This window comes from Rhinolophus hipposideros, assembly GCF_964194185.1.
Source record: "Rhinolophus hipposideros genome assembly, chromosome: 15".
Lineage (NCBI taxonomy): Eukaryota > Metazoa > Chordata > Mammalia > Chiroptera > Rhinolophidae > Rhinolophus > Rhinolophus hipposideros.
Window position 1 is genome coordinate 67833618 of NC_138061.1, and position 22121 is coordinate 67855738.

Sequence of the window (22121 nt, forward strand, 5' to 3'; positions counted from 1 at the left end):
ACTTAAGGAAAATGATATAGAAAGTCTGACAATTAAGAATGCAAACTTGCCGTGGTGTGCTTACATTGGCAGCACGGTACAAACAGCTCGGTAAGGTTTCATAACCTTAGTATGTCAGTGTCTCACAGCTGTGTTCATGTAAACGTGTGGCAGTCTTGTTGAGTGGTGTTCATTATTGTTGCATGTTTTTGTGTGCTGTCGCGAGACTGTCTGAGTTTCAATTAGAGCAACGAACAAACATTCCATTTCTTTTTAAACATGGCAAGAGTGGAAGTGAAATCAGGGACATGTTAGTCCGGGTATGGGGATAATGCCATGAAGAAAACGGCAATATACAAATGGATTTAACGTTTTTCTGAGGGGAGAGAATGCGTCACTGATGAAGAGAGGTCAGGGCGGCCAGTAATGAGCAGATCTGACGAAAACATTGCAAAACTTTGTCAAGTTGTGCATCAAAATCGTCCCCTGACTGCGAGAAGCATACAGACCAAGTAAACATTGATAGAAAAACAGTTACTAGGAAAATCTTAACTGTAAATCTTGGCATGAGAAAGGTATGTGCAAAAATGGTCCTGAAGGAGCTCACTAATGAACAAAAGCAAAGGAAAATCGAAGTTTGCCAACATCTTTTGGAGAGGCAAGACAATGTTTCGGGCCATGTTATCACCAGTGATGAAACATGGGTGTACCAATATGACTCTGAAACAAAGCGTCAGAGTGCACAATAGAAGTCAGCCAATTCTCCACGACCAAAAAAGTTCCATCAGTCCAAATCAAGAGTCAAAATGATGTTGCTAACCTTTTTTGATATCAGAGGGATTATGCATTGTGAATTTGTACCAACTGGACAGTTAACCAAATTTACTATTTGGAAGTGCTGAAAGGCTGTGTGAAAAAGACAAAAACGACCTGAACTCTTTGCCAACAGTCCATGGCTCTTGCATCACAACAATGCACCAGCTCACACGGCACTGTCTGTGAGGGAGTTTTTAGCCTGTAAACAAATAACTGTATTGGAACACCCTCCCTACTCACCTGATCTGGCCCCCAATGACTTCTTTCTTTACCCAAAGATGAAAAAAATATTGAAAGGAAGACATTTTGATGACATTCAGGACATCAAGGGTAATACGCAACAACAGCTCTGATGGTCATTCCAGAAAAAGCGTTCCAAAATTGCTTTGAAGGGTGAACTAGGCACTGGAGTTGGTGCATAGCTTCCTAAGGGGAGGACTTTGAAGGTGACTGTAGTGATATTCAGCAACGAGGTATGTAGCACTTTTTCTAGGATGAGTTCGTGAACTTATTTGTCAGAACTCATAACCAATTACTTTAAAGCTCTCTGTGTACCCCTCCCCAAAAAAAGTCCTGAAAAAAAGTAACTACTATTTATAATTCTGTGTTTATCATTACCCAAATATTCATTATAGTTTTATTGCTATGTACACTTCCATAAATAATACATTAAGTTTTAAATATTTTTGGACTGCTACATAGTATTCTATTATTATATTAGTAGAACATTTTAAATTTGTTCATTCCCCTGTCTACAAACATTTGGGTTGCTCCCAGTTTTGTTTATTTTGCTCTTAACAATGTCTTCTAGTACCATGTTTCCCCGAAAATAAGACCTAGCCAGACCTAGCCAGACCACCATTTTTTGCATCTTTTGGAGCAAAAAATTAATATAAGACCGGTATTACATTATATTATTGTATATTATATTATGTTATACCCAGTCTTATGTTAAAATAAGACTGGGTCTTATATTAATTTTTGCTACAAAGGATGGTCTGGCTAGGTCTTATTTTTGTGGAAACACGATACATATATGAAATTGCCCAATCATAATACATATTTATATCTTTCGCTTGTAGAATACTGACAAATTATTTTCAAAAGTGAGTTGACCATGACAACAGGATACCACTACACACATATTAAAATGATTTAAAAAAATTTTAATCATAAGAACAAATGCTGGTGAGGTTGCAGAGCAACAGGGAGGCTCGTTTGTAGCTGTTGGGAATGCAAAATGATACAGCCACTTTGGAAGACAGTTTGGCAATTTCTTTTTTTAACTAAGAGTGTTTTTATAAGAGTTTTTTCAAGCCAAATATGAGGACATGCCTGCAAGCAAGATTTCAAAGGACTGAGAAGATGCTCCTGCGAATGGCAGTTTTGTACTTTTTTAATGCATGTAGAATCAAAGAAGAGAACAGAAGATCTACATGAAATCCATGAGTGGTAGATTAGGGAGGCAGGAAAAAGCAAAGTGGGGAAACTTCTAGGACTGGATAAAAAGTAAAGTGGAAAGATACATACTTCTTTTACTTTCGTGGGTAAAGGATAGCTAAATTTAACCATCTACAAGATAACAATGAGGAGTTCCGTGGTCTTGTGCTTTGGTGCCAGCGGCTGTGTGTCCAAGGCATCTGGAAAAGAAAATTACTTTGACATTTGAAAGATAAGTTATCCTTGATGCATAAGGGCTGCAATGAACAGGGCTCACTTAAGGTAAAGATTGACCTAAGGAAGCTCTTGGCCTTGGATGTGACTACGCACCATGCCCTGCCCAGTTAGTAATTTAAGATCAGACCATCTCGTGTGGTTACTTTCGGTCACTGAGCTTGTCAGTCCTGCCATGTTGCCCCCTGAGCTTGTCAGGTCTACTATGTCACCGCTTTTACATGTTGACTCTGGATGTGGTGATAATGAAATCTGTGAGAACTTTTTGATTCCTTTAAAAGGGGTTCGCACATTTCTCATATTTAAGGAACACTGTTATAGTATCTAGGATTGTTTATATATTTTTTTCAGTTACTAAAAAATATGGGAATTAAACATCTTAGTTCCACCACTGACTAGCTGTGAGATCTTGTGTAAATTATTTGTCTACACGTTACTTGCCTATAGGTTTTTTAAGAATATTTTTTATTTTTCAATTACAGTTGACATTCAATAGTCTACTCATTTCAGATGTACAGCATGATGGTTAGACACTTTTATAGCTTACGAGGTTATCCAGCCGTCTGATAATTCTAGTACCCACCTGACACCATACATAATTTTTACAATATTATTAACTATATTCCCTGTGCTGTACCTTACATCCCCATGACTATTTTGTAACTACCAATTTGTACTTCTTAATCCCTTCACCTTTCTCACACAGTCCCTAGACCCCTCCCATCTAGCAACGATCAGGTTGTTTTCTGTATCTATCAATTTGTCTAACTTTTGTTTGTTCATTTATTTTGTTATTTAGATTTCACATATATGTGAAATTATACAGTATATGTCTTTTCTGTCTGACTTATTTCACATAGCATAATATCCTCTAGATCCATCCATGTTATCACAAATGCAAATTTTCATTTTTTTTTGGCTGAGTAATTGTCATGCAGAGTGTCAGGGGTCTCTTCTCCCGCTCCCCACATAAGAACGCAGGACATGGTGAGGCCGAAAAGGAACACCCACGGAGCCATAGGTAGGGGAGTCATATCACTATATTCTCACCGGTGGCATCCGCCTCTCTGCAATCCGCTCTTGCTAGCCCCCATTTTTTTTCTGCTAGCGTAGCCACGGCAGTTATATTACTGGCCAATGGCTTACGGGTTACAGTTGACGGTCAACTAGCCACAGCTGCTGGCCATCTGATTACAGTTGATGGCCATTTATTACCCGAGCCAGCACCTTTCTATGTGAGGCCGAGAGCCTGGAAACTGCTATTTGGGGCTTTGTCCCCACAGTAATATTCCATTGTATATATGTACCACCTCTTCTTTATCCAGGTGTCTACTAATGGATACTTAGGATGCTCCCATATCTTGGCTACTGTAAATAATGCTGCAATGAACATAGGGGTGCATATATCATTTAAAATTACTATTTTGAATTCCTTTAGATAAATACGCAGAAGTGGAATTGGTGTATCATGAGGTAGTTCTATTTTTAATTTTTTGAGGAACCTCCATACTGTTTTCCATAGTGGCTGAACCAATTTGCAATACCATCAACAGTGCATGAGCGTTTTCTTTTCTCCACATCTTCATCAACACTTGTTTCTTAATTTATTGATGATAGCCGCTCGGACAGCTGAGAGGTGGTATCTTATTACAGTATTAATTTGCATTTCTCTGATGATTGAACATTTTTTCGATGTCTATTGGCTACCTGTATGTCATATTTGAAGAAATGTCCATTTTTATTTTTTTTTTAATTAAATTTATTGGGGTGACAATGGATAGTAAACTTGCATAGGTTTCAAGTATACATTTTTTTAAGTTTATTGGGTGACAATTGTTAGCAAAATTACATAGATTTCAGGTGTACAATTCTGTATTATATCATCTATAAATCCCATAGTGTGTTCACCACCCAGAGTCAGTTCTCCTTCCATCACCATATATTTGATCCCCCTTACCCACATCTCCCACCACCACCCCCCTTACCCTCTGGTAACTACTAAACTATTGTCTGTGTCTATGAGTTTTTATTTCTCATTTGTTTCTCTTGTTTTGTTGTGTATGGTTTATATACCACATATCAGTGAAATCATAGGGTTCTCTGCTTTTTCTGTCTGACTTATTTCGCTTAGCATTATTCTCTCAAGATCCATCCATGTTATCACAAATTAGCCAATTTCATCTTTTCTTACTGCCGAATAGTATTCCACTGTGTATATACCACATCTTCTTTATCCATTCATCTATCGAAGGACATTTTGGTTATTTCCATGTCTTGGCCACCTTAAATAAAGATGCAATGAACATTGGAGCACACGTGTCTTTACGGATAAATGTTTTCTGATTTTTTGGGTAGATACCCAGGAGAGGGATTGCTGGGTCATATGGTAATTCTATTCATAAGGTTTTGAGGAACCCATACATTGCCTTCCACAGCGGCTGCACCAGTCTGCATTCCCACCAACAGTGTATGAGGGTTCCTTTTTCTCCACAGCCTCTCCAACACTTGTTACTATTTGTCTTGTTGATGGAAGCCATTCTGACTGGGGTGAGGTGATATCTCGTGGTTTTTATTTGCATTTCCCTGATGATTAGTGATGTTGAGCATTTTTTCATATGTCTACTTGACATTTGTATGTCCTCTCTAGAGAAATGTCTCTTCAGGTCGTCTGCCCATTTTTCAATTGGGTTGTTTGTTTTTTTGTTGTTGAGTTGCATGAGTTCCTTGTGTACTTTGGATATTAGCCCCTTATGGGAGGCACTGCTGCAAAAATCTTCTCCCATTCAGTTGGTTGCCTCTTTATTTTGTTGATGGTTTCTTTTGCTGTGCAGAAGCTTTTAAGTTTCATACAGTCCATTCATTTATTTTAGCTTTTACTTCCCTTGCCTTTGGAGTCAAATTCATAAAAAGCTCTTTGAACCCAAGGTCCATAAGATCAGTACCTATGTTTTCTTCTATGCAGTTTATTGTTTCAGGCCTTATGCTTAAGTGTTTGATCCATTTTGAATTTTTTTTGGTACATGGTGACAGACAGCAGTTCAGTTTCATTCTTTTGCACGTGGCTATTCAATTCTGCCAGCACCATTTATTGAAGAGGCTGTTTTTTCTCCATTGTATGTTTTTTGCTTCTTTGTCCAAAATTATCTGTCCATATTTATTTCTGGGTTCTCAATTCTATTCCATTGGTGGTTTTATTTCTGGGTTCTCAATTCTATTCCATTGGTGTATGTGTCTGTTTCTCTGCCAATACCATGCTGTTTTGATTGTTGTAGCCCTGTAGTACAACCTAAAGTCAGGGAGTGTGATACCTCCAGTATTGTTCTTTTTTCTTAAGGTTGCTTTGGCAGGGTCCTCTGTGATTCCAAACAAATCTGATGATTTTTCGTTCTACTTCTTAAAAAATGCCTTTGGGATTTTGATGCGGATTGCATTAAATCTGTAAGTTGCTTTGGGTAATATGGCCATTTTAACTATGTTGATTCTTCCAATCCACGAGCAAGGAATGTCTTTCCATTTCTTTGTGTCTTATTGAATTTCTTTAAAAAATGTCGTGTAGTTTTCAGCATATAGGTCTTTCACATCCTTGGTTAAGTTTATTCCTAGGTATTTTATTCTTTTTGCTGCAATTGCAAAAGGAATTGTTCTTTTAATTTCTTTTCTGAGATTTCATTGTTAGTATACAGGAATGCAATGGACATTCGTATGTTGATTTCATAGCCAGCAACTTTACTGTATTCGTTGATTGTTTGTAATAGCTTTTTGGTGGAGTCTTTAGGGTTTTCTATATATAGCATCATGTCATCTGCAAAGAGTGACATTTTAACTACTTCATTCCCAACTTGGATGCCGTTTATTTCTTTCTCTTGCCTGATTGCTCTGGCAAGGATTTCCAACACTATGCTGAAAAGCAAAGGTGATAGGGGACAGCCCTGTCGTGTTCCTGAAAATAAAGCAAAGGGCTTCAGTTTTTCACCATTAATAATGGGATTAGCTGAGGGTTTCTTAAATATAGCCTTTATTATCTTAAGGTATTTTCCTTCTATACCTATTTTAATAAGTGTTTTAATCATAAATGGATGTTGTATATTGTCAAATACTTTTTCTGCATCAATTGATATAACCATATGATTTTTGTCCTTTATTTTGTTTATGTGATGTATCACGTTGATGGATTTGCGGATGTTGAACCAACCTTGTGCTCTGAGAATGAACCCCACTTAGTCGTGATGAATAATCTTTTTAATGCACCGTTGTATTCTATTTGCTAGAATTTTGTTTAGGATTTTGCATCTGTATTCATAAGAAATATTGGTCTGTAGTTTTCTTTTTTTGTGTTGTCCTTACCAAGTTTTGGTATCAGGGTAATATTTGCCTCATAAAATGAGTTAGGGAGTACTGTATCTTCTTCAATTTTTTGGAAGAGTTTGAGCAGGATTGGTATTAGATCCTGTTTGAAGGTTTGGTAGAATTCACTAGTGAAGCCATCTGGTTCCGGACTTTTGCTTTTTTTTTTTTTTTTGCCTTTTATTTTATTTTATTTATTTTTAATTTATTGGGGTGACAATCGTTAGTGAAATTACATAGATTTCAGATGTACAATTCTGTATTACATCATCTATAAATCCCATTGTGTGTTCACCACCCAGAGTCAGTTCTCCTTCCATCACCATATATTTGATCCCCCTTACCCTCATCTCTCACTCCCTTTCCCCCCATAGCCTCTGGTACCCTCTTTTGTGAAGGTTTTGGATGACTGATTCAATTTCGTTAGCGGTGATCGGTCAGTTTAGATTTTCCAGTTTTTCATGGTTCAGCCTAGGAAGGCAATATGTTTCTAAGACTTGTCCATTTCTTCCAGGTTATTGAATTTGGTGGCATATAGTCCTTCATAGTATTCTTGGATGATCCTGTGTATTTCTGTGGTGTCGGTGATAACTTCCCCTTTTTCATTTCTGATTTTGTTAATTAGTGTCTTCTCTCTTTTTATCTTAGTGAGTCTAGCCAAGGGTTTGTCGATTTTGTTAATCTTTTCAAAGAACCAGCTGTTTGTCACATTCATTTTTTCTGTTGTCTTTTTGTTCTCTATTTCATTTAGTTCTGCTCTGATTTTTGTTATTTCCTTTCTTCTGCTGACTTTGGGTTTCACTTGTTCTTCTTTTTCCAGTTCTTTAAGGTGTAACATGAGGTTATTTATTTGAGATTTTTCTTGTTTCTTGAGATAGGCCTGCAATGATGTAAATTTCCCTCATAAAACCGCTTTTGCTGCATCCCAAAAATTTTGGTAGGATGTATTTTCATTGTCATTTGTTTCTATGTATCTTTTGATGTCTCCTCTAATTTCTTCTTTGACCCCGTCGTTCTTTAAAAGTATGTTGTTTAATCTCCATCTATTTGTGTTTTTTCCCGATCTGTTTTTGCAGTTGATATCCAATTTCAAAGCTTTGTGATCAGAGAATATGCTTGGTATGATTTCCATCTTTTTAAATTTGCTGAGGTTAGTTTTATGTCCCAATATATGGTCTATCCTTGAGAATATTCCATGTACGCTAGGAAAAAATTTATAGTCTGATGTTTTAGGATGAAGTACTCTATGTATGTCAATTATGTCCATTTCATCTAATATGTCATTTAGAGCTGTTATTTTGTTATTTATTTTCTGTTTGGATGATCTATCCATAGTTGTCAATGATGTATTTAAGCCCCCTAGTATAAATGTGTTTTGGTCAATTTCTCCCTTTAATTCTGTTAGTAGTTGCTTGGTATATTTTTGTGCTCCCTGATTGGGGGCATAAATATTGATGACTGTTATGTCTTCTGGTTATATATTCACCTTTACCATTATGAAATGTCCATCTTTGTCTCTTGTTACCTTTTTCACCCTGAAGTCTGTTTCATCTAATATCAGTGTAGCTACGCTTGATTTTCTCTAGATACCATTTGCTTGGAGTGTCAATTTCCATGCTTTTACTTTGAGTCTACGCTTGTCCTTGTAGCTGAGATGTGTATCTTGGAGACAGCATAAGGTTGGATTTAGTTTTTTGATCCAATCTTCTACTCTGTGCCTTTTTATTGGTGAGTTCAGTCCATTTACATTTAGGGTGATTATTGATATGTGAGGATTTCCTGTCATTCTATCTTTAGATTTCTAGTAAGACTGTTTCTTTGCCTTTTTGTTGTTGTCTATTATTTCTGTGTGGTGGTATTCTATGATGTTTCCCTCTGTTTCTTCTTTTATTACAGTATATATTTCAGTTCTGGATTTTTTTGAGTAGTCACCCTTAAGTTTATGTAAAGGAAAGTTTGATATTTAGAGTATTCCATTTTCTTCAGCACGCTTACTCTCTCCATTCCCATATTCTGGTTCAGGTCCTTACTCTCCCCTTTTTTATGTTTTGCTTGCCACAAATTGTCCCTGTTGATGGTGATCGAATAGCCTCCTTTAGTATTTCTTGTAGTGCAGGTCGTGTATTAGAAAATTCCCTCAGTTTCTGTATGTCTGGGAAGGTCTTTATTCCTCCTTCATATCTAAAGGATATCTTTGCTGGGTATATTATTCTTGGCTCATAATTTCTTTCTTTCAATAGCTTGAATATCTGGTTCCACTCCCTCTGGCTTGTAGAGTTTCTCCTGACAAATCTGATGATAATCTAATGGGCTTTCCTTTGTAGGTTACCGTCTTCTTTTCCCTGGCTGCCTTGAGGATTTTTTCCTTCTCGTTGATTTTAGACAGTTTCAATACAATGTGCCTTGGAGAAGGCCTGTTGGGATTGAGGTATTAGGTGTTTATTTGCTTCTTGGATTCGTGGATCCAGTTCTGTCCACAAGTTTGGCAAGTTCTTGTCACACTGGGTGGCCTGTAGGGTCTCTTCTCCCGCTCCCCACATAAGAACGCAGGACATGGCGAGGCCAAAAAGGAACACCCACGGAGCCATAGGTAGGGGAGTCATACCACTATTGTCTCACTGGAGGCTCACATGACGTGCAACCTGCTGTCCACTTTTCTGCCAACCGATAGACTCTCGTCGACTCCCCTCTACTTGACTCCCCAACGCAGTCGCGGCAGTTATATTAGTGGCCAATGGCTCAATGCCCACATGTCACCGCTTTCACCTCCCAGATCTGGAGACAAAACTCTTCTACTGATGTCTGTAAGCTGAGGCCATGTAGCACGTCCACCCCTAGAATATACTCCGGAATGGGGGAGATATAAACCTTGTAGGTATAAGGGGAAGCCTTCGTACACCCAGTGGTAAGGAAACAGCTTTCACAGCCACAGTCTTTCCCCCATAGCCATCAATGCAGGTTGCTGGTCCAGGTAACAGTTCTGGGTTCCCATAAATGAGACTGTAGTCTGCACCAGTGTCAACTAGGGCCAAAACCCTCTGCACAATTGAAGGGGTCCAATGTATGGACAGTTCCACGTGGGACCTTTAGTCCCTGCTCATGCCCTCTGACCAGGTACCTTGGCCCCACCCCTAATTAAGCTGAAATGAGAAGGCCTCAAGTGGCTGCATGAAGTCCTGGAGGTACTTTCCCAGACCTCTCCTTTAGGCTTCTCCAGAATTGCTGTTCCGGGCACAACTGTTTCCAAAGTTCCAGCAGGAGTTCATTGGGTTGTCGGTCTATTTTCTTCCAATCGACCCCTGCTGCCATGAGATCATGCCACATCTGTGCGCGTGTTACTCTCTGAGGCCCACGACCTTGCCCATTTACTTTTGATTTGGGCTTCCAGGTCCCAACTGCGTGGACCTCCTGTCTTAACTTCCTTCACCTCCGGCTTTCAACATCCCCTACGGTGGCCATGGCAGTTGTGACTTCATGGATCTGTCGACGCACATATGGCGTAAGAATGGCAACCAAGGATCCAAAAGCACTCGCAGGTGCAGTATCCAAAACTAGATCTCTCATGCTGGCTGTAAAAAGCTCGTCATCTGGCCCCTGCATATTAGGGTTGAAAATAGCATGTCTCATACCCATTTCACGGATGATTTGAGTAAGTTTCGTATATAATTGCCATTGACTCACAGTGTCTGGCAGCTCGTCAGCCTGTCCCCATACTGTGCGTACCGCAGCAGTGAGCCACTCCATTAGAGAATGGTTGCCCTGGTCATGGGCCAACCTATGGCAGTTCTGTAACCTTTGTTGCAGGGACGGATGCACTGTCACAAAGGCTAACTTTTCCATCTCGCCTGTGGAGCAGAGAATATTGTCTGCTCCCTCATCCCATAAACGTAGTAGCCAAGCCGAGACTGGCTCTCCAGGGCTCTGTCTGTACCGCCTCCCCAGCTCCTGCAAATCAGTGGGAGTGTAAGGAGCGTAGATTGTGAACTCAGCCACAGCTGGGTTGCCGGCAGCAATGCCCCCGGGGGCCCAAAGGTTGCTCACGTTTTACCCTTTGCTTCAAGATTGGCCGGGCTTGGTGGTTGGGAGCTACAGTGTCTCCACCCTCTTCCTCTGCTTCTGTCTCAGAGTCTCCACTGTGGGGCCCCTCTTCTAACAGGTGGACCCGAGCTTCCAGAGCTTCCAACCAGGACACCTGGTCCAGCACCTGGGCCATTTCATTAAGTGCATTTTCCGTGTTGAGACTCAAGGCCGTGAGGAACATCCAGCCCATCGGCAGGCTGTACCCTTCGCCTCCTCCGGCTACTGCTCAGCCAGAGCCTGCAGGGTCCTCTCCACACTGGCTAGAGAGCCATCCATGTCCTCCCACCCCTCCTTGGGTGTCCAACTCCTGAGAATAGTGGCCACCTGTCACCACACACTGTGTGGGGGCCACACACCCTCCTGCCCAGAGTCAAACTCCATTCCTACCTGGTCGGAATCTTGCTCACCATGCCAGGTGTCTGAGTGGGTAGAGGCGTCAGTGTAAGATGTCCACAACCCTCGGAGCCTAAGGCCGCAGCAGATCAGCAGAATGAAGGCAATGCCATCCATGGCCAAGAGGGTGCTGTGCCAGCTGGAGGCTTGAGTCTCCCAGGCAGACTGTGCCTTCCGTTCAAGGTGTTGCTCCTCATGGGCCTCCTGAAGCTGGGCTCTCACACACACAAACCACTCCACCATGCTTTGGTAGGTTTTGGCCGGCACCGTACCCTGCTTATGAAACTGAGCTTTTACACGTGTAAACTGCTCCAGTACATTCCGGAGGGTTTCGGCCGACACCACACCCTGCTCACTGCACCATTTGTCACGCAGTGCGGCCTGTGGGGTCTCTGCTCCTGCTCCCCACATAAGAACGCAGGATGTGGCTAGGCCAAAGAGGAACACCCAAGGAGCCATAGGTAGGGGAGTCATACCACTATTGTCTCACTGGAGGTTGCATTCACACGACGTGCAACCTGCTGTCTACTTTTCTTCCAATCGACTGATGACCCTCTTCGACTCTCCTCGACTCCTCTCCCCAAAGCAGCCGCGGCAGTTATATTAGTGGCCAACAGCTCAATGGCCACAGCTGACAGCCATCTACTACCTGAGCCAGCACACCTCCATGTGAGGCTGAGAGCCTGGAAACTGCTCTCTGGGGATCTGTTCCCACAGTTCTCATCGACAATTTGTTTGAATATATTCTCTGTTCCCTTCTCTCTTTCTTCTCCTTCTGGCATGCCCATTATTCTTATATTGCTCTTTCTGATGGAGTCAGAAAGTTCTTGTAGAGTTCTGTCATTTCTTGTAAGTCTCAAGTCTTTTTCTTTTTCCATCCGTGTCATTTCCAGGTTTCTATCTTCGATGTCACTGATTCTGTCCTCATCTGGTCCACTCCACTATCTAAGCCGGCTATTTCATTCCTCATTTCTTCTATTAAGTTCTTAATCTCTAGAAATTCTATTTGGTTCTTTTATAAAATTTCAATCTCTTTCATAAAATGCTCATATTGTTCTTTGATTGTGTTTCTGAGTTCATTAAAATGCCTTTCTGTGTTTTCTTGCATCTCGTTGAGTTTTTTCAGAACTGCAATCTTGAATTCTCTGTCATTTAAGTCACATATTTCCATATCTTTAAGTTCCTTTTCTGGAGACTTTTCACTTTCTTTCTGAACTGCCTTGTTGCCTTGGTTATTCATGGCAATTACTGATTTATTATTTCTCTTCCTAGACATCTACAGGAGTGGCTTCTGCAACAGGTTGACAGGAAGAGGTCTTTATTTTCTTTTCCAGTACTTGTTGGTAGAATGTTTTATTTTCTCTCAGACTGCAGTCTTTTTTTTCTCTGACACTGTAGTGCTATGTTTTCTCTGCACTATTCCAGCTTCTCACACAATGTGGGGATTCTGGGTCACAGGACCCAGTGTCTGTGCGGGTATGCGGAGAGCTTTTGAAATTCCAAAGCTCTTTCTGCACCAGATTCTGAGCCCATATGTTTCAGCAGTTCTGTTTACTCCTGCAGGGATCTGCCCAGATAGGTGGGGCCAGGGGCGGGGTTAGTTGTGAGAGGTGGCCCAGAGCAATGGCGGCAACCACCGGCACAGCCGGTCTTGCTTCCACAGCTCCCTCCCCTTTGATGGAACTAGTTGGGCTGCGAATCTGTGTCTGCGGTCCACAGTTCTCAGACAGCAAATATTCTGTTCTTTGATCTGACACTGCTATTGTTCCATTTCTAGCACTGGGCAGGTAGGGGCAGGGCGAACTCTAGGAGGGTAGGGAGGGGGCGGCAAGTCTCAATGCCGGACACCACACACTGTATGGGGGCCACACATCCTCCTGCTCGGCAGTGAGGGCTTACACCACCATTTTCAGCTCTCTTCCCTCAGTCTTTGCTCCGAGGTCTCTGCCATGAACGTTGGGTTCAGCCATGTTATATGCTGCCCCCTCAGCCCTGTGGGCCGTAAGCGGAGCCCTAGCAGTCCGAGTCCTTCCCTCTCCCACAGCTGCGGTAGTTCCGGATGCAGTGAGCGCGGAGCACTGAGCTAGGTCTGCATCCTGTGCCTGCATGGTTCCGTCTCCGCACTTCTCCCTTCCCTCCTCCCCTGCTCACGCGATTCACCCACTTTTAGGTGCATTCAGTAGTGGGCCTCTTCGTCTTGCCTGTCTGCTGTGCAGGGAGTCCTTTGTGGAGTTACAGTTGTTCCATTTGTTGTAAATTCCAGGGGAGATTTACAGAGGCTCACCTCACGCAGCCATTTTGATGATGTCTCCTCAAGTATACATTTTTATAATACATCATCTATATTTCACATGATTTACTCACCACCCAGAGTCAGTTCTCCTTCCATCACCATGTATTTGACCCTCTTTACCCTCTTCTACCATCCCCCCTTTACCCCCTTGTAACCACTAAACTATTGTCTGTGTCTATGAGGTTTTGTTTGTTTGTTGTTCCCTTGTTGCTTTCAGTTTTATATTCCACATATAGAGTGAAGTTGTACTCATGTGGTTTTCTGCTTTTTCTGTCTGACTTATTTCACTTAGTATAATCATCTCAAGATCCATCCATGTTGTCACAAATGGCAGTATTTCATCTTTTCTTATGGCAGAGTAGTATTCCATTGTGTATATTCAAGGTCAAAAAATACGGTGAATGCTGCTGCCGAGTGCCATCCAACGGAAAGGAAGTGGCGCATCAAACCTTAGTAACAGTGTGTGACAAGTTTCAATTTGTTGAATGCAGTCAGTTGGGTGTGAGCTGCAGTTGAGAGAAGGTGTGTTTTAAAGTGTGCCATAAGTCATCCTGCATCATGACAACGTTCCATGTCACACATCGCTTCTGGTATATGGCAATTTCTGAACACAGCATAAAACATTATGCTCATCCACCATAAGGTCCTCATCCACCTTATTCATTGGATCACCATGCGACTTCTGGCTCTTATCCAAAGTCAAAATGATTTAGGACATAGAGACAGCCACAACAGGGCAACTACAGACACTCACAAAAGAGGACTTCCAGAACTGCTTCAAAAAGTGGCAAGAAAAATGGGATGAGTGAGTTTGAAGTGAGGGGGAGTATTTTGAGGGGCATTAATGGCAATTTGTCTTTCACTGTAATCATTTTTAAAAATTTAAACATTCACTGTAGGTTTTGATCACAGTTCATAATGCATATCTTCTATACCCAGTCATCTAGTGAAGGACACTTTGGTTGTTTCCATGTCTTGGCCACCATACATAATGCTGTAATGAACATGGGAGTACATATATCTTTATAGATAAATGTTTTCAGATTTTTGGAGTAGATACCAAGGAGAGGGATTGCTGGGTATTATGATAATTCTATTCTTAATGTTTTGAGGAACCTCCATACTGTTTTCCATAGTGGCTGTACCAACTTACATTCCCACCAAATAGTGTATGACAGTTACATTTTTAAACTGGATTGTTTGTTTTCTTGGTGTTAAGTTGTATGCTTTATTTATATATTTTGGATATTAAGCCCTTATTGATGCATCATTGGCAAATATCTTCTCCCATTTAGTAGATTGTCTTTTCATGTTGTTGATGATTTTCTTTGCTGTGCAAAACCTTTTTATTTTGACGTAGTCCCATTTGTTTATTCTTCCTTTTGTTTCTCTTGCCCAAAGACACATATCCCAAAAAAATATTACTAAGAACAATATCAGAGAGTTTACTTCTGATATTTTCTCCTAGGAGTTTTAAGGTTTCAGGTCTTACATTTTAATCTTTAATCCATTTTGAGTTCATTTTTGTATATGGTACAAGAAAGTGGTCTAGTTTCTTTCTTTCTTTTTTCATGTATCTGTTCAGTTTTCCAAACAATAGTTTGAAATTTCTTTCAAAGCTAAATATACTCTTACCATACAATATGGCAATTGTGCTTCCAGATATTTAGCCAACTGATTTGAAACTAGGGTTTCCGGGTGGGAATTCCCGCCTAGTCTCAGGAATTTTTTTTGGTTTCCCATTCCTGAATCCAGAGAGATAAACTGTTTTCTGTTCTCCACAATGAATCATTTACACAAAGTGACGGCTGATACTACCAACCACCTGGGTTCATGGAACTGATTTTCCTGACTAACTTTTCTCAGGATTCAGGAACGGAAAAGCGAAAAAAATTCCTGAGAATGGGCAGGAATTGCTGCCCAGAAATCCTACCGATAAATAGGAAAAATGTCTAAGAGATACATTGTGAGTAGTATGTTTATTTCCCATTGTGGGTATTACTGGGTTCAAGCAGCTGATTTTCCCGCTTTCCCAACCAACTTTTCTCGAGATTTGGAAACGGGAAAGCGAAAAATATTCACGAGAAGGAGGGAAGGGGGAATTCCAGCCCAGAAACCCTATTTGAAACTTATGTCCATGCATCAACTTATACACAAATGTTTGTAGCAGCTTTATTCATAAACACCTAAAAGTGAAGCAACAGGTGAGGGACAACAGGATAAACTGTGGTACTTCCAGACATTGCAATATCATTCAGTGTTAAAAAGGAATGAGCTATTGATTCACACAACAGGGATGAATTTTAAATGCATTTTTCTAAGTGAAAGAAGCCACCCTCAAAATACTTCATTCATATGACAATACAGAAAACACAAAATTATAGGGATGACAACAGATCAGTATTGCCAGGGATTTGGGAAAGGGAATGATTAACTACAGAGGTGAAATACAGGGGAAATTTTTTTTTAAAGATTTTATTGGGGAAGGGGAGCAGAACTTTATTGGGGAACAGTGTGTACTTCCAGGACGTTTTTCCAAGTCAAGTTGTTGTCCTTTCAAACTTAGTTGTGGAGGGTGCTGTTCAGCTTCAAGTTGTTGTCCTTTAAGTCTTAGTTGTGGAGGGCACAGCTCAGCTCCAGGTCCCGTTGTTAGTTGCAGGGGGCACAGCCCACCATCCCTTGCGGAACTCCAGGAATTGAACCGGCAACCTTATGGTTGAGAGGACATGCTCCAACCAACTGAGCCATCTGGGAGCTGAGCCATCCAGGAGGCAGCTCAGCTCAAGGTGCTGTGTTCAATCTTAGTTGCAGGGGGTGGAGACCACCATCCCTTGCGGGACTTGAGGAGTTGAACCATCAACCTTGTGGTTGAGAGCCTACTGGCCCATGTGGGAATCAAACCGGCAGCCTTCGGAGTTAGGAGAATGGAGTTCTAACCGCCTGAGCCACCGGGTCGGCCCCAGGGGAATTTTTAAAGAGATGGAATAATTTCCCTCCAGGTACTACTTTATCTGTATTCCACAAGTTTTGATATGTTACGTTTTTTAGTATCCTTCACTCTGAAATATTTCTAATTTTTATCACAACTGTTTCTTGACCGTTGGTTATTTAGAAGTGTGCTTTAATGTTTTTCAAACATTCGGGGATTTTTTTCCTAAATTTTTTGGTACTGATTTCTATTAAAATTCCTTTGCAATTGTAGAACAGTCTGTAACTACTTAATCTTTTGAAATTCATGGATTCTTGTTTTATGGGATCTGTCTTGGTGAACATACTGTCTGCTGTTGTTGGGCATAGTGTCCACAAAAGTAAATTAAGTCAGGGTAATTGATAGTGGTTTTTCAACCTTCTATGTCTTTACTTATTCTCTCTCTAGTTGTGCTATCATTTGCTGAGAGATAGAACTGTTAAAATCTCCAACTCACATTATAAATTTTTAAATTCCTCCCTTCTGTTGAATTTTACTTCATTGTTTAGGCATATATACATTTATGATTGTAATGTTTTTCTGAAGAATTAACAATTTTATGTTTCTGTGGGTTAGACTTTTTTTGTATTCTATCTTTATTTCTTTATAGTGTTTTTAAGGCACGTCATTTTGTATAGTTTTCTTAGTGGTTCCTCCGTGTGCTATATTGTACAGTCCACTGATACTGGTGTTTTACAATACTTTAAGTCTAGAAACCTTACTTTCATTTAGATTCCCTTTCTTCCTCACTTATTAAATATAATTCCCTTAAGTATTTCCTCTACATTCATTGAGTACTACATCAGATGATGTTGTAATTCTTACTTCAACCATCAAGTATGATATAAGAAATTCATGAGAATTAGAAGTCTATTATATTTACCCAATTGTTACCCATTCTGATGTTCTGTCCTTTGTGAAGTTCCAAACCTTCTAGTATAATTTCCTTTCTGTTTAGATAACTTTCTTTAGACATTAAGGGTAGGTTATGTAGCAACAAATGTTTTAATTTTCCTTTTTATGAGAATATCTTTTTGTGGCCCTTCATTCTTAGAGGGAATTTTTGCTGGTTGTTCTTTTTTTTTTTTTTTCAATAATGGCAAAATGTTGTGCTCTTTCCTTCTGACCATCATGGTTTCTGATGAGCAATTCATTGTCATTGTTACTTCTTCTTACTGCTTTCGAGATTTTTTTTCTGTCTTTAGTTTTCAGAAGTTTGCCTATGATGTGCCCTAAAGTGATTTGTTTGTTTATTCTGTCTGTTGTTTGCTAAGTTTCTTGAATCCATAGATTTGACTTTTGCCCAATTTTGTAAGTTTTCAACCATTATTTCTTCAAATACTTTTTCAGGATCACCACTTTGTCTTCTCCTTCTGGGATTCCTATATTACAAATGTTAGATCTCCTGTTATAGTTTCACAGGTCCCTGAGGCTCTCTTCATTTTTTTTTTCAGCCTATTTTCTCTCTGTTTTTAACCTGGGTTATTTCTATTGTTCTATCTTCAACTTCATAATTTTTTTCCTCTGTTCCCTCCATTCTATTACATATCCTATCCATAGGATATTTTAAAATAATACACTTTATATTTTTAGTACATTTTGAGATTTACAAAGTAATTGAGTAGATAGTACATAGAGTTCAGTATACCTATTTCATCTTCTCCCTCCCCCCCCGAGTTTCCCCTAACATTAACATATTCCATTATAGTAGTACACTTGTTATAATTAATGAACCAATATTGATACATTATTATTAATGATAATCCATAGTTTACATTGATTCATTTTTTGTGTTGTACAGTTCTAGGGTTTTGACAAATGCAGAGTGACATGACTTTTATAGTTTCATAAAAAAATTTAACCACCCTCAAAATCCAACGTGCTTTATTTTTTCATCCCTCTCCTCCCTCCCTTCCCACCCCCCCAAACTTCTGGCACTCACTGATCTTTTTACTTTATAGTTTCCTTTTCCAGAAAGCCATATAATTGGATCATACAGTAAGTAGCCTTTTCACTTAGTATTATGCATTTAAATTTTACTTAGTAATTAATATGCATTTAAAGGTCCTCTATGTCTTTTCATATCTTGGAAGGCAGCTATGCTCACCACTATACCACCAAAGCCACTCCTTTTCATATCTTAATAACTCATTTCCTTTGATTGCTGAATAATACTCCATTGTGTTGCTCTACTCGAGTTTATCAATTTACCTCTTGAATGACATATTGATTGCTTCCAGCTTTTGGTAATTATGGATAAACTGATATAAACATTCATATGTAGGTTTTTGTGTAGATATAAGCTTGCAGTTCAGTTGGGTAACTAACTAGGAGTGCAACTAGTAAATCATATAAGACTCGGTGTTTTGTTTTTTTCTTTTGTAAAAAACTTCCAAACAGTCTTTCAAAGTCCTTGTTCCATTTTGCATTCCTACCAGTAAGAATAAATGTTCCTGTTGCAGTGCCTTCTCACCAGCATCTAGCATTATCAGAGTTTTGGACTTCAGCTGTTTTAATATGTATGTAGTGGTATCTAATTGTTGTTTTAATTTGTAATTCCCTAATGATATGTGATATTGAGCATCTCTTCATATGATTACTTACCACCTGTGTATCATCTTTGGTGAGGTAGCTGTTCAAATCCTTTGTCACTTTTCAAAATTAAATTTATTGGTATCATATTGGTTAATAACATTATGTAACTTTTAGGTGTACAACCTTGTAATTCAACATCTATAAAATCTATTGTGTGCTCACCACCTGAAGTCTAGTCTCCTTCTGTCACCAAATATTTGACTCCCTTTACCCTCATTGTCCTCCCCCCACCCTACCCTCTGATAACCATTATTCTGTTGTCTGTATCTATGACTTTGTTTTGTTGTTTTTCTGTTGCTTTTTGTTGTATATCCCACATATGAGTGAAATAATATGGTTCATGTCCTTTTCCAGTTGACTTATTTTACAATCTCAAGTTTCATCTATGTTGTCGCAAATATTGGTATTTCATCTTATGGCTGAGTAATATTCCATTGTATATATGTTCCACATCTTCTTTATCCAATCATCTATTGAAGGACACTGGTTGTTTCCATGTGTTAGCCACTGTGAATAATGCTGCAATGAACATAGGGGTACATGTATCTTTATGGATAAATGTTTTCAGAGGAGAGGAATTGTTGGGTCATGTGGTAATTCTACTCTTAATTTTTAGAGGAACCTCCATACTGTTTTCCATAGCACTTGTATCAATTTACTTTCCCACCAGCAGTGAATGAGGGTTCCTTTTTCTCCACAACCTCTCCAGCACTTGTTATTACTTGTCTTGTTGATGATAGCCATTCTGACAGGTATGAGGTGGTATCTCGTTGTAGTTTTTATTTGTATTTTCCTAATAGCTAGTGAAATTGAACATTTTTTCATATAACTGTTGGCTGTTTGTAAATCTTCCTGGGAGAAGCGTCTTTTTAGGTCCTCTGCTCATTTTTTAATTGAGTTGTTTGTTTGTTCATTGTTGAGTTGTATGAGTTCTCTGAACTCCTTGGTCTTGTATATGTATGTCCTTTACCAGGTTAGGGAACTTTTCTATCATTATTTCTTCAAATAGGTTTTCAATTCTTTTCTCTTTCTCTCTCTTTTCCTTCTGCTACTCTTATGATGCAACTTGTTGTCTCAGAGGGCCCTTAAAATATCCTTTTTTTTTCCTTTTCCAATTGGGTGTTTTCTGCTACCTTGTCTTTTAAATTGCTGATTCAATCCACTACTTCATCTAATCTGCTATTGATTCCTTCTAGTGTATTCTTCATTTCAACTATTGCATTCTTTATTTCTGACAGTTTGTTTTAATGGTTTCTACTTTTTTTTAATGCTTACTGTCTCTTTGTTGAAGTTTTCACTAAGTTTCTTGAGCATCCTTATAAGCAGCATTTTGAAATCTGTATCTGGTAGATTGCTTGCCTCCATTTCTGTTAGTTCCTTTTCTGGAGTTTTCTCTTGTTTTTTTTTGGATATTTCTTTGTTTCCTCATTTTAGCGGATTATCTTGTGTTTCTATGTATTAGGTAGATCTGCTATGCCTCCCAGTCTTGGCTGGGTGGTCTTATGTAGTAGGTGCCCTGTGGGGCCCAGTGGCACAGTCTCCCTGGTCACCTGAGTTGGTTGCTCCAGGAGTGTCCCTTGTGTGGGTAGTGTGTGCCCTTCCATTGTAGTAGAGCCTTGATTGCTGTTGGCACATCAGTTGGTGGGATTCACCCTTAGGCTGACTGGCTGTGAGGATTGGCCATGACCACAGCACACAAGGAAATTCACCCCAGAGGGCTCTGATTTCTGCCAAGACCACTCTTTGGGTGTGTTGCTTGTGGGACAAATTGGGTGGTTTCTGTTCTGTTTTGAGCCATCCCCTGAGTGTGTTGGTTCTGGCGCCTTTTTGGAGGGGCTTCTGTGTAGGCCAAGGCCAGTCCCTTCCTGTGACTGGTCCAGGGCTACCTGGTAGCAGCTACAAATCTGCAGTTGGTAGCTGGCAATGCATGATTCTTGATTGGATCTTGCTTAAACAAATCAGCTGCAAAAGACATTTTTGAAACAAGGGGTAATTTTTACTTATCAAAATCGAACTGATTATTAGTGATATTAAGGAATTGTTAATTTTTTTATTTGGGATTATAGTATGAATTGTGATTCTGTGGAAAATGTGCTTAATTTTTAGAGACGCAGTACTGAAATATTTAAAATATTTTGTGTAAAAGTTATAAAGATCAAATATAGCAAAATCTCCAGGGTTTAAGTTAGGCAATGATTATAAATATTCATTTTACTATACTTTCTACTTTATTATATGTTTTCAGGTTTTCCTAATATCTTTCCCCTATAAAAACCAAAAACCAAAAACTGTGTTCTGTCTACAACAAGTGTATGTGCATGAATACTCACATATTTTAATACTAGATTTTTTCCAAAAGAAAAATTATGCATTGCAGTGGATGTATACATCTACAACCATTGTAGCAAAATTTATTAATGTTAATCTTTTGCTTTTGCATTAACTTGGATATTTCAAATTCACTATACATTCCATGATGGTGGCAGTTTTAATATCTATCTTGTTATAATATCAAACTTTGGTTCCTAAGTTATGGATTCTTAGTAATGTTTTCAGCCATATAACTAGCATTACAGCTTAACTATTGAACAGAAATCCCTTTTTTATAGTATAAAAGTATTTCAAATTATATTAACAGTGAATTTTAAAATGACATGTCAGTGCACCAAATCATTCTCAATATTTTGAAGCACTAAGAGTGTGGTTCAATCACAAGCACTTAAATAATGGAGTTAATTCTTCTATAATAGCTATTATTACCATTGTATAATAACATAAACATTTTTTATAATTAATTTTGCTTACCAGCTTAGAACTTCTGATTCATTACAATTTCATTTTAAGCAATTATATTATTTCAAATTATGTACATAGGGAATTGCACTCCCCAAAAGGATGTAGTTGGTAGGTTTCAGAAGGCCACTGCTCCCTCTTCAATAACTATGAGAAAAATCCTAGGTGATTTTTAAAAACTAGATA